Source organism: Ornithodoros turicata, chromosome 1 (assembly GCF_037126465.1).
Source record: "Ornithodoros turicata isolate Travis chromosome 1, ASM3712646v1, whole genome shotgun sequence".
Lineage (NCBI taxonomy): Eukaryota > Metazoa > Arthropoda > Arachnida > Ixodida > Argasidae > Ornithodoros > Ornithodoros turicata.
Window position 1 is genome coordinate 131,904,541 of NC_088201.1, and position 14,098 is coordinate 131,918,638.

Here is a 14,098-nt window from a genome sequence, read left to right on the forward strand (position 1 = left end):
CAAACAGGTCTACTTCGTCTTAACCCTTTGTCATCATCTATTGCTGCAGTTTCATTACGAGAACACAAAATCGGCGTTAGCCTTCGTCTGAATAATCGCTGTTTCATTAATGCACCGGTCTCAGCGTGCGGTTATAATACTGCTGGAATCATTTATTGGCCGAGAATATCATCTACACTTCAGAAACAGAACTACATTCTGACAACATCATGTTTTCTGAATGTCGATAGGGGAAGACTTAAACCTTTCCTGGAACGCTTTACACATGTGTAATTGTAATTGTCCTTCAGCCATGTGTGCTGTTAGTTCCGGTGTCCCTCAGGGAAGCGTATTGGGACCAGGGTTGGCCGGATTTAATCCAACCGGATTTAATCCACCGGATTTTTTTGGATTTTATCCACCCAAATTTCTCCGGACTTTTCTGGATTTTATCCACCTTACTTCTTTTTTTTTTTTTTGTTATTCCACAAAGGGTGCATTTCTTCATTTACGTTTCTCTTCACACAGTTGGACGGCTGCGATGATATAGACGAGGTGAATTTCTTTGTAATTTTATTCATACGATAAAATGAAATCAACATGGCATCGCTCTCGCGACGCGATGTTTTGTTTTCCGTTCACGCGCCAGGCGCCATTGTTCATCATTAAAACGGCGTACCTCGTAGAGCACGGTTGGCTGTCTTTCTTACCGCTCTACAACTGGTGACCTGGACGTCCTTCAACGAATTTCAACTGTGCTATAACTAGCTATTCAAATCTGTTGGAATCGTACCAGGCACATTTTCGCTGCTCTTAATAGTGAATAGAAAATTTATTTTTCTTATACCCGGTGTCGCAGCTAGCTGGGAACATTTTTTATAGAAAAACTGTGGTCATTTCCGTAACGCTTACGTTGCAAACCGATGCCGTACTGTAAGCACCGTTGGTTTGCAACTTGTGTTGCAACACTGGTGTGTTGTGTTGTGTTCCGAGACACCGTATATATGCTGCGTACAACGTTTCACCATGTTGCTATGACGCTCCTGATATTCTCCAGTAATCTCCAAAATCATCCAATAAAGTCCGGTTTTATCCAAAAAAGTCCACTGGAGAGGACTTTTTTAAAAAAGTCCGGATTTTTTCCAACCCTGATTGGGACCGTTGTTGTTCTTAATTTATATCAGTGATATTGTTACTGTGATTCCAGAAGGTCAATAAGGCTATTTGCAGATAATTGTGTGATTTTTAAGGAGGTCACGAGCCATGCCGATCATTTTTATTATCACAGAATTCTATGGTAGCAGTTTTAGAATGGTGTAGCCAATGGGGAATGAAGAATTTGGATAAGACAGTACTGATGCGACTAAGAAAAAAGTTACCGAGTGTGTTCCCATATTTGCTTGGGAGTCAAGAAATATCCCAAGTACGGAACTATAAATACTTGGGGGTGACAATCAATAGTAGACTAACGTGGTCTGATCACATTTCTGGCATCTGTGCATTAGCCCTGAAGACATTATGATTTATACAAAGGAAACTTAAATATGCATCGGCACAAACAAAGCTATTCGCATATAACACATTTGTTAGATCAAAACTTGAATATGCAGCAGTAGTTGGGGGCCCGTATCAGAAAAGGGATATTACACTACTGGAGAGGCGATAAGATTCATTTTTGGGAAATACAGAAGAACTGACTCACCTAGTAAGCTGATGCAGGTAAACAACATTCAGACACTTGAACTGCGCCGAAAAATTAGTCGGATATTATTTCTTCGTAAGGGTCTGATGGGAAATGTCGCATTAAATTTACCAAAATTCTGTGAAACCGTCCTTGTTGAGAAGAACACAACACAGTCAGCGGGAACAAATGCTAGCACCAATTTTTGCAAGAACTAATGCATTTAAATATTGATTGAACGATAGGAGATTGGAATTCATTGCCCAGAAGTGTTTTCAGGTCAGGTAATTTTATAAGTAACATCGAGCAATCCTATTATTGTTCTCAATAGAATGCCTTGCGGTGTTGGTAAAAAGTCGATTTAATAGGTATAGTGTATGATCGTGTTTTGATGGGTCAATTTACTGAGTTCTGTTTAGTTGTCTATTGTTGAGTATGGTGTCAAACATGTATGCCACTCCTGTTTAGGCCACATATTGGCTTATGGTATTAATAAATAAATAAAAATTTCTTCTGGTTAGATGTAAGCATTGTTGGAAGAGTATTTCGAAAGGAGGAGGACTTGGTGTCGTTAAACGTTGTTTTGTATTCACTTTCCGCTTGCTGATAAGCAGCCGAGCGGGAACACGAGTTAACGACACGTTTAAACGTTTCGCATTAACAAAACGTTTAAACGTTTCGCATTGAAGAAACGGTTTTAAACGTTTCGTAAGGAAAGGTTTTCCAGACTATACGTTAATCTAAACGGCGTATAAAGCGTTTAAACGGAAAGTTTAAAACGAAAATCGGAAAAAACGTGTTAAATCCCGAGCCCTAGTTTAAAACCTACAAAACCTGGTGTCGATAAGGCTGTAACAAACAGAGCTTTCTTTAAAAGTCAAGCTTATCTCAGGAGCCCTCACTACATTTAGTGCATTACCGTGATGACTTTTCTTGGCTTATAGTAATCACATGAACTTGCATCACAAATTCAGATCGCAATTCGCAATAAATAAAATGCACTCTTTCCGCGGTACCAAACCCCCAATTTACACCAGTAGTAACGGCCAAAGAACAACATTACCACCAAGGTTTTGGAAAATGGTGGCCAGGCTACATCACCAGCTCATTTCACTGGTGCCCATGTGTGTGGCATTTTGACGATGTTCCCCTATTCTCATCGCCTCGTATAGCCTCCTCGGTCCGACGTCTTCCGCCCTGTAACAATAAATTTTGCCCGCTCAAAGATAATGTTACGTTGCCGTACGAAATGTTCGTTGATCCGCTCAAGCACAAGGTCAAAGTTATCCTGCTGTTCATTCGTCAACCTGCAGGACTTCATTACTTACACGGCCTGCAATCCCATGACATTAACCAACGTATCAACTGGGATGTTGTCAGGTGTCTCAGACAGGCCAGATGCAACACGGTGCTTCCGAAAACGTTGACGCCATCTTCGCGATTCTGTAGACCAGCTCAGCAATACAACTCATGATCGCGATAACACACCATACGCACAATCACGATCGCCTACTGCGTGAGTCACGCGTGTTTTGACACCACGTGGCAGCACCTCTGCGATAATCTGCCATGACTTTGGCAACGGGAAGGACGGCAATTATTGTGATCGCACTCACGCTGCACTCAGATATCGTGAGGTCGCTTAGTGCGCTCATCCTGACGCGTCTCTCTAACCAACGGGAACCACTGTGTACTGCTTCGAACGAAATCGTTGGCTTCAACGCCATTATCGAGTGAGTCCGCGATCATTGTCGTTGAGAAGTCACTGTCTGTCGGGGCGGCAGTCTGACGTTGATGTTCAAATTAGTGCCACACATTCGCACTTGCGTTCCGGAAAGTTTTGCATTAGTGAAACTTTATTTCAATTTTTCCCTGCCAGAGGCAAGACAGCATGCCCTTAAAATTAACGGACATGGTACCTCTGTTTCTCTGTTGCAATCATGCATGCCGCTTACTCGCACATTTCACACTTTTCTTTCACTTTTGAAGTAAGTGATTTTGGGCGGACACGCTTGCGTATGCATAATGAGGTTGCCAAACGGTTCATGCTACCGTGTATTTGAATTTGATTAGTTGTTGCAGTAGTTTATCTCAGCAACAACATACACAACGATGATGCATAAGGAACTTGGTTTGTTGATTTGTGACCTGCTATCCCTGTGGAGTGAGCCTCAAATGCCATGCCATGCGTATGCGTGTCGTTATTGGTTGGATTTCTGTTTTTTTATGTTTAGTTTTTCACACGTGCGGCGTGTAAAATCGGATATGATCGGTGATTCGCCCGGCCACCACCTGCCGCTGGCTTTTGATGGTCACATTTTAAATTGGAAGGCAGTTTGTGGAAAGGGCTGTCCCATATACACCGTGAACGCACAGCGCCAGCAACTGTGGCTGTGGGCGGTGTACAGACGTGGACAGATGGACAGAAGAACGCATCTTAAAAGTCCCATCCCCCATCTTAAAAGCTGGGAAAAACCCATCTGCCCTCAATGGCTACAGGCCGATTGCTCGAACTAGTGCTATCGTAAAAGTTCTCCAACATATGGTCAACAACCGTCTGATGTATATATTTGAAAACGAAGGTGTCCTCAGCAAATACCAATTCGTTACAAACAGACAAACAAACAAACAAACCAATGCACAGATCACTTAGTTCTGCTAGAATCCCAAATTAGAGAGGCTGTCGTTCGGAATCAATATTTTTTTTCTTCTATTTTCTTTGACCTCGCTTTGCAAATTTCGCCCCGGACCAGCGCCATCTATGTGCAGGTAGCGGAAACTAGCCCCCGGCCGCCATTGTTGATGAGCGTCGCGGCACGCCAATATCGTCTTGCGTTGTATTTCCTTCGTGGCTGTTCTCGCATTTAGCTTTTCTCGGTTGGTCATCATGCCCGTAAACTGTTGTGTGCCACTGTGCACGCAGCATGGCCGACTTGACAAGTCTGGACAAAAGGTAAGAGTGTTTTTCCCTACAACCACGCTCTTTAATGCACTCATTCGTTATGCTTGGACTACAGAACTTGTTGCTGTTGAACTGTGACTGAACCGATTACTGTAATTTCCATTGTGCGCGCAGGTGACCTACCACCGATTTCCTAGAGATCTCGAGCTCCGGAAGAAGTGGATCGTTGCCATCAGGCGCGACGAAGGGACATTTTTTACCGTTTCCAATGCCACGAAGGTGTGCTCTCATCACTTCCTTGAAACGGACTTTCTTGCGAACGTGGCAAACGGCTACCGGTACCTGCACCATTGTGCTGTGCCGTCTATTTTCCCGTTCTGCAAAACGAAGACATCAAGAAAGCCACCTCGTGAAAGGGAACCACCACCAGCTACACACCGGAAGCGAAGACGGCAGGGTATTACAGACGAGGAGAACCTTGTTGAAGAAATTGCAGCACAGCGTGTTCAGGTACCTGAGCGGCAGTGTAATGAGGAATGTGACGTGCCAAGTGGTGGAGAACAAGCTGATCCGCATTGCAACGGTGATGATGAAATGCCAACCGGTGAAAACTTCACAGCAACAGTGGATAGTAGTTGTGCATGTAGTGAGGTTATTGCTCAACTGAGACAAGAGCTTGCTGCAAGTAGAGCATCAGAAATGGCAACTAAAGTGGAACTTGAACGACTTCAAGAGCAGGTGAAAAGCCAAACCAGTGAAATACACCTGCTTCGCTCTGAGCTTGCGATAGCACAGGCTGAAAACCAAGAGCTCGAACAGGTGACACCCTTCGGAATTGCCAAGTTTAAGGGCGACGACGACGACATTCAGTTCTACACAGGCCTTCCCAGTTACGGCCACTTCTGTGCTCTTCTGAGTTTCCTTGATCCAGGAGAAAATGGAAAGAATATTATAAGAAATGAAGGTACCAGACGTAGTGAACAGAGTGGCCGTCCACAAAAGGTCAGCGCGGAAAACCAGCTCTTTCTAGTGCTCGTGAAGCTGCGGCTTGGTCTGTTTCACAAGCACCTTGGAACTCTGTTTGGCATTTCTATCAGCACAGTGTCAAGAATATTTTCAACATGGATAGATTTTATGTACTTGCAGCTGGCGCAATTACCACTGTGGCTATCACGAGAGGCTGTGGACGAAGCGATGCCACCTGACTTTAGTGAGAAATACCCTTCGACACGTGTCATTCTGGACGCCACAGAAGTTAAATGTGATGTGCCAACCTCATTTGTAACACAGTCTGGCCTGTACTCTCACTACAAGTCAGCGCACACGTTCAAAGGACTTGTCAGTATCACCCCAAACGGACTGCTCACCTTTGTGTCCGAACTCTTTACAGGATGCACCTCTGACAAGGAATGTGTGATAAAAAGTGGATTCTTAGAACTGCCATTCGAGCCAGGGGACTGCGTAATGGCAGATAAAGGATTCAAGATCGATTACCTGCTCCAGAGCAAAGGTGTGGGACTCAACATTCCACCTTTTCTCAGAAAAGACCAATTCACCCCAGAAGAAGTGCAGGAAACACAGAATATTGCTGCACTTAGAATACACGTAGAAAGGAGGATTCAACGAATTAAGGGATTTCATGTATTTGATCGCTCTATTCCCATATCATTAGCACCTTTGGCAAACCAGGTGTCGACTGTCTGTGCGATACTTACAAACTTCCAGTCGCCACTTATGAAAGACTGTTGTGACTAGTAAGGTATTGTATCAATAATTGTTGCTGGCTTGCTGTATAAATAAACATGTTGTATGTTACCCATATTATTTTGTAATAGGTACTCTATGGGAAGTAGCATAGCAGAAAGTACCATCAGATTTATAATTTATTGCAGTTATGTTTTCAGAGCATATAATACAGGGGGTTCAAAATTCCCACAAGTGCATATGTACAAACTAGTTTCATGAGGTCTACATAGTGGTTTCTAAGTATGGCAGCAGTGTGTCAAAATAAAAATAGTCCAGCGTTTCCTTCATGGTGGACCACTCGCTTTGGCTGAACTTCACCCGTTCAATCAGAATAAAATCCTTGCTGTAAACGACAAAGTCTCCCCAGCTTAGCCCTGATATGGCCATCTGTCCTATCAGCTGGGCATAGTACTGGTGGTCTCGTTTTAGCTTTGGTCCGTTTTCATCCACCTCACAACAGAAATTGAGCCCTGGAAGGTTGCACGCTTGCTTGTCACGTAGCGAATACGGGCACTTGATATCTACCACTCCATACGAATCCTCTACTGGATCAAACACGATCCGGTCAGGAGAAGCACCAAGCCAAGGGCAGGAGGGGCTGACTAGAAGCCCGCAGCTGCTGATGACCGCATCGTGGCCCATGTTGTGTAGAACCTCCTTGTACCTCTGTGCCGGGTTCGTTGGATATTCCGTACCTGGGCACACGAAATCTTGTCAGAAAATCGCAGTTCCATTATTATACTATTTCCGTTTGAAGTGTGCCAATACTAGAGTTTTAGTGTACCGTACGCAAAGGCGATAACGTACGATGCAGCGGTGGTTGTGCGCGCGCAAAGCAAAAGAAAGCTTCTCGCAGTGCGCAGAACCACCACGCTATCCCTTACGTACGCAAAGGCGATAACGTACGATGCACTAAAACTCGCTACTCCTTATGATACACATAAGGTAGTGTGCAACTCCAGATTCCCAGGTTAAAGGGTCAAGAATTCGTACTTGACTGCAGCCAGTTTCGAAAGGTCCCTTTGCCTTGTCAAGTTCTCCAGTCCTTTCAGAGACCACTCTTTCCGGATTAGAACAGTGCCAAACTGTGAAGATGTTAAACGATGCCGCCGCTCTTCGTGCCACGTGGGGCTTTCAGATTGCTGGCGCGTGTTCCTCTCTATAGCTTCTGCTGTCACACGTGTGGTACATAGTTTCTGTAATATGAAAAAGCAAAACTAGGTGAAGCAAATTTCGCTATGCCAAGGCACGGACTATAATGTTATTGCAAAATGGCTAGCACAACACATATCAAAGTGCATGCAAACGACGTTGTGATATATTTAAAGGCCAAGTAAATAAAGGAATCCCTCGCAGCATCAAGTAGTTGTTGCAGCTGTTGCCGTCTGAAGATATAGTGATAAACCTCTGACCCGCACAATATTCTTTGCCTTGAGCTCCAGTGGAGGATCCCATGTTGCGCAGGCCTGAAAGAAGGTGACTAGTGGAACAGGTCTTGCAGTGGTCTGGCGAGCTGGTGAGATTCCAGACACTTGAGCTTTAAAACCATGGGGCAGAGTCGACTGCTGATAACTCATAACTGATGAGATTGAGGCTGGGCCAAATCTTGATCTCTTGTGCTGTGGCTGAAGTGTTAGAAGAAGGCCCCTAGCAAATTCATTCGTAGGGTCCATCATGAGCAGGTCATCTACAAGACTTCGCTTTACACTTGCTTGTTCATGTTCATCCCTTGGATGTGCACGACACTCCTTTGGTCTTGTAACTTTTGGCAGCACTTTACCGCCTTCTCTCACCTTCCTCCAGTCCACGGACTGAATAGAGCCACCTTTAATCTTATTACCACGGGGCACCCTCAGAGTTGTGCCTAACTCGTTACAAGTAACTCGTTACTTGGTAACGGTTACTTTTTTTGGTAACGAAGTAACGATTCAGTTACTTTTTAAAAAATTGTAATAGTAACGGAATCAGTTACAAAAATTGGTAACTCGTTACTGACGTTACTCGTTCCTTTTCTTGAGCACGGGGAGCACATTTCGGCATTCCGTGTGGCGCAATGCCTGCAGATTTTACCTGCGTGACGTGTGACTCAAAGTATTATTGCAGTCCCTCACTGGATGTGTTGTTGTCCTTTCTCTTGTTTCCGTAATCTCCGACCATCACTCCTTCCCAAGAATGGCCACCAATTGTACTATGGCTAGAAAAAACGCGTTTCGACGTTTGTTATCTTTGCTAAGCTTCTGGGCGCTCTAAATTATGACGCAGCCTCTCGTCTGTTTTGGGGGACCGTTGGTGATCTGTGGCACGAAAACCAGTGTTTTTTTTCTTGTGTTTTCGTAATCTCCGATCACCCTCACTTCAGAAACAAGGGAGAAGGTCCAGGCAAACTGATATAGATTAATGGTAACGGGCCGAGAGACACGGAACACGAAGGACGGACGACAAATTTCGAGTATCAGCTCCTCCTGAAGTGCAATTCTTCATTAATAAAGAGTTGAAGGAAAGTGACGGCGTGTTTGTTGGCTCCTTTAACTATGCTGCGGTAACGTAAAAGTAACTCGTTACCTGTGAGTAACGAGAACTAGTTACTTTTGTATGTTGGTAACGAGTAACGTATTTAGTTACTTTTTTCTGAAGTAACGGGTAACGGTATTTAGTTCCTTTTTTTCGGTAACGGGCACAAGTCTGGGCACCCTCCACTGCTGTGGTAGATCAGTGCAGGACAGCTGATCAGGTGCCTCCGAATACTCTTTTGACTGGAGAAGCAACACAGTCCTCAGGACTCCTACATTGTTGTTGCAGGCGAGCTTTCCTGCAGGGCATTCGCAGATTCCGTCAACAACTCCAACCGCCTTGTCCAGCGCAAACATGACAGGATAGGCACCTGCATTCTTCATCCTGCTCCTGAAGCACCCAGCCTTGATGAAGACAAGTCCACTATGTCGAGGAAATTAGGCGTTAACACAATATCATTTATGTACGCTCCATCGCCTGAGCAGCCTCTCGAAAAAGTACACGGCGACCACCGCGCTTCGTCTTCCACGTTTTCGCAAACAGGACATCGCAAGAGAAGGAACATGCTTTGTGTGGGGGGTAAAAGACTGACTGAGAAAAATAGATCTCACCTTTTTTTGCATTTGTTTGTCCTCAGTGTTTTCAGGTCGACGTAGGCTTCAACGAAGAAGTTATAACTTCGGTCGAAGCTTCGCTCCATGCCCGACCTACTCATGTAAAAGTCCCGAATGATCTGTCGTGACAACGGGGGTATCACTGTAAGGTCCTTTTGCCATCCTAATATAGGAAAAAACACGGAACGCTGTGGACATTGCGCCATCGTCATGCCCACTGAAGCAACGCCTTCCCGGACTCTCATCAACAATGGCGGCGATCGAACAGGGTTGCTCGACTGACCCGGCTTTGCACAGGGTTGGCGACTACATTTTGCAAAGCGTCTATACGACACAGTGTGGCGATAGAGGTATGGAATCATTGGAGACTTGCATTCATATGGAGTTTGCGGCTGGATGTTGAATTTTATTGAGTGTTTTCTTGAAGACCGCGTCTTCAGGGTGTGTTGGGCAGGTACTTTTTTACGCCATTTTATAAAGGAAAATGGTCGATGCGTTCTAAGCGTCACTCTATTCATAGCTGAAATGAGTTTTATATCCCGGGAAATTCCCCGTGGTATCTCTTTCTCATTCTGTGTGAATGATATTCAGATCTCCTATGGTTCGGTCAACTATGCAATGACCGAAAGACAGCTTCAGATAGCTACAAGCCTCCTTTCCAGTTGGGCAGAGAGAAATGACTTCGAACGTGGGTTGCTTGCGTAAACGTGGGTTGCTAACGGAGCCGGAAATAACACTGAATGGCTCGGGACTACCTGATCGGAACGAGCAGAAATTTCTCGGTGTCATTTTTCACAGCAAACTAACTTTAGTAGCCCACAGGAAATATCTCACCCTGAGGTGCAATAACGCCCTATCCAGTAAGCTGTGGGGTGCAGACTGTGCAACACAACTGAAAATATATAACAAGAGAGTTGCCTCAGGACAGAAGCCGCCGATATTTCGAACAGAGACTGCTCTTCTTCTGGGCACCGTCCTCATCATTGGCATGGTATTTAAAGGGTTAGGTGTGACGTGTTCATGCGAATTGTGTGTCAACAGCCCGGAGGGAAGAAAGGTTCCGTATGGGCTTCTACGGCCGGAGTGAATGGCTGCTTTGTTAGAGTGTGGAGGGGATTATGTGAACGTTGTGATCTAGGCTACAGACCGGTTACAGAAAAATGGAAGGTTCACGAACACGTGGACGAAACGGGACAACAGGCAAGAATTGGCAAGTATAGCGAAAGATAAGGAGGTTAGTGGTTACGTGGGGAAAATTCCAGAACGAGCAAAGTTTTTTTTTTAAATATATTTGTAATACAAAGTTGTGGCATGCAATAAAGAAAGTAGAAAGCAGTGGCCATGCAGAACATAACAGATGATAATGGAGGTAGAAGGGAAAAGCATATTTTATTTGTGAAGTGTTTCTAGGGTGCCTTGTGATTTGTTGATACCGGACGGGTGAATATATAAGTACGGTATATAAGTCCGTCATACGACCTGCTCTAGACTATGGGGCGGTTGTATATGGGTCAGCTGGGACCGCAGCACTAAAAATCATTGAGCCCGTCTAGAATTAGTCTCTTCGTCTGGCGACAGGTGCATACCGCACCTCTCCCATAGACAGCCTTCGTGCAGGATCTAGCACCTGTAGCCTGAACAAGAGAACACTGTTCCTATCGTTCACGTATGCTGCAAATGTAAGCAGCTAGCCAGAGAACCCTGAATTTGAAGGTGCCATGGAACACGCTACGAACGCTTCTTTACAAACAGACCCGGAGACACACCTCGAGTCGATACCTCACATTGCGCCATGGGAATGGAAGAAATTTCTATGTGATCTCATGCTGACAAAATGCGACAAAAGGTATTTTGCACCACAAGTCATAGTGCGGGAATACCTCTCCATAGCAAGAAACTTTAAGGAACACTATGAGCTCTGCGGAAGCCTATCAAAAGGCCGAAAATCATAACGCCGAACTATCATAAGGCCGAAAGTCAAAAGGCCGAAAAATCAGAACGCCGAACTATCATAAGGCCGAAAGCCAAAAGGCCGAAAAATCAAAACACCGAAGTGCTAGAAGGCCGAAAGCCAAAAGGCCCAAAATAATAAGGCCGAGCAGTGAGAAGGCCGAAAGTCAAAAGGCCGAAAATCAGAACACCGAACTGAACACCGAAATAAAACGGCCAGAGAAACAGAAGACCTAGTGTAAGCATCTCTGTGAATGACCACTGAAAGGGAATTCCTCTTTTCATTTAAAAAAAAGCTATCATCTATAACCTTGTATTGCCAACCTAATCTAGCAATAATCTATAACATGTTTACTACAAAAAGAAAGTGTGTGGCAGGTGAATGCCAGTGAAAGACTTGTATCACCCACTGAATGAATTGTAGAGGAGATGGTGTTTCTCTACATTTGGTAACCCGAACCTGATTGCCACCCGTGTACACACACACAATGACACAGTGGTTCATATCTCTACTTTTCCTTTTTGTTTTCCCCTAAGTTATCGAAAGTATTTTATTAATGCGATGTTCGGTGAAACGATTTATTTGCTGTATTAATTCCCAACAAGTTTATTCTATTTAATCTGAAGAGCTAATTTTTTAAATCGCAGTTGGAATACCAGTTCTCGTATCATGTGTTCCTCATTTGTCGGCGTTTCGATAATTCGGTTTTGTGACTTTTCGGCCTTGTGATTTTTCAGTGTTTTGATTTTTCGACCTTCTGGTTTTCGGCCTTATGATTGTTCGATGTTTTGATTTTTCGGCCTTTTGAGTTTCGGTCTTTTGATAATTCGGCCTTGTGAGTTTCGGCCTTATGATTGCCACCCGAGTTCTGCACAGACGGCACAAAGTGCTCGTCCGATGTTGCATGTGCCTTCGTTAGTATTAGATTTACGGGAGAGGAAAAGCTAAACAGCATTTGTAGCATCCTAATGGCAGAACTATATATATGCAATCAAGATGGTTGTGCCATACATCCAGAATCTCTGTAGGGTAGAGAGATAGGTGATCCCCTCGCCAGGCGTACTACTAAAGACAGCCGTGTGAAGCACAGGAATATTGGTGACCCCTTCGGCCTGTAGTACTGCGAGGTCCCACCCCTCTTTTACGAAGTCACATTGACATTATCACTTTCATCAATCACCAGACTAAACCAAGTTTGCGCAAGATGTGGGCAACAACCCATCACAAAAATTCATGTGCAAGTAACTCTGTCTTTATGAACGCCCTCAAGTTGGAAATGTCTTGCTCGTTGTACAACTACTCCAGCGCAGCTTGATCTTTGTTATCCTTGCGCCAAATGAATCCAAATCGCTCACCCGCTCACTCACTCACTGGGGAGCTGAGTGCGCTTATGTAATTCGTCCCGGATGTGATAAGCTGTCACGTCTGCGGAAGTCTGGATCATGGAAGTCTGCGACCGACTTTTTGTCTGAGTACCCGGAAAAGGTGGGGACGGGTACAAAAAGTCGCAATGGCACTTGAGCCTGCGGCTGCGAAACAAACCCGGCTTCAAGGCGTTGCGTCGTCGGCGAACAGAGCTCTGTTATGCGGGCCGGGAGCTATGTCGTTACGGCAGGGATTGGCTGCGGCATTACCGTTACCGGAGCCGACGTACCTTGCGGCTACCGGTAATTTTCCAACCCTGTCCGTTCTCATCAGCTTCACAGGTGCCGTGGGCCCGTACTGCGTGCGAGTGGGCAGGTAGTGGCCGCCGGCGGGGAGTGGTATAATCCTGGACGTCGGCCGACGATTGAAGAGGCTTAAAGGTGCTGTAAAGCAGTGGACAAGCAAGATATACTGGCGACGTGACTTGAGACTTTGTTGCTTGTAAATGCAATATGCGGAACCATACGACCGACAACGCGCTCTAAATATTTTTAATTTGTTATGAAAAATTCGGCGTAGTGCAGCGGCACGACGCCTGGTGTCAAACAACCTCTGTACTGCGGGCAACACTATGGATAAGTATGCGGCATTATTTTGTCGCGATTTGGTCCTTTTGGTGACCATATAATTTGTTTCCAATCATATTTCCGCAAGTGTGAAGAACCCCCTGTTTTAGTGCATTTTCTTTTCTGAAATGAAACGAAAAAAGAAAACCCAGCGCTGTTCGACGGAGGCACCACGAAACAGATTTGTTCCATGCAAAAGAGGTGCCATATACGGTATTCCCTCCCGCTATCTTGCGGAGAACAATATATCGGCTAAACGTCACAATGTCTAAACGTTCGGCTCCTCTAACACAGGGCAAAAATTCGAGACCACCTACGCTCCTGTCCTATCCACTCGTCTCTACCACAATGTCTCTGTTCTTCACAGACACCATTCTAGGCTTGGACGCGAGATTGCAGAAGCGACCTTCATACGTCGTTCTTCCAATAACGTGAGTCAGAGGTCAGTCAACCTATCACCGCTAGAGGTCGCTTTTGTTGCCCGGGGCTTTCCTAGCTAGAGTTGTGGGTCCAAATAAAATCGGTTGCTAGTTGAACGCCTCTGTGTGTATGTCGTCCTTGTCCCTCCGCGTTCTTAATCATGTTCAGTCACAACCAACACGATCTACACATTCTCGCACACCTGAACCAACCTGTTCGCGGCCGCCTTCTTCTGACTATGATGCGTAGCTTACGCGAACTACTCATTTGAAATGTTCATACTCTATGACAAAGCTCTAGTGG

At 45.1% G+C, this 14,098-nt stretch overlaps 1 protein-coding gene across 2 annotated transcripts in view; it reads left to right on the forward strand.

Annotated features, from left to right (window-relative positions):
* The window catches only part of LOC135378604 (phospholipid-transporting ATPase ABCA3-like), a 324,578-nt gene that overhangs the window by 3,219 nt on the left and 307,261 nt on the right, over nucleotides 1-14,098 (forward strand). The window lies entirely within an intron of this gene.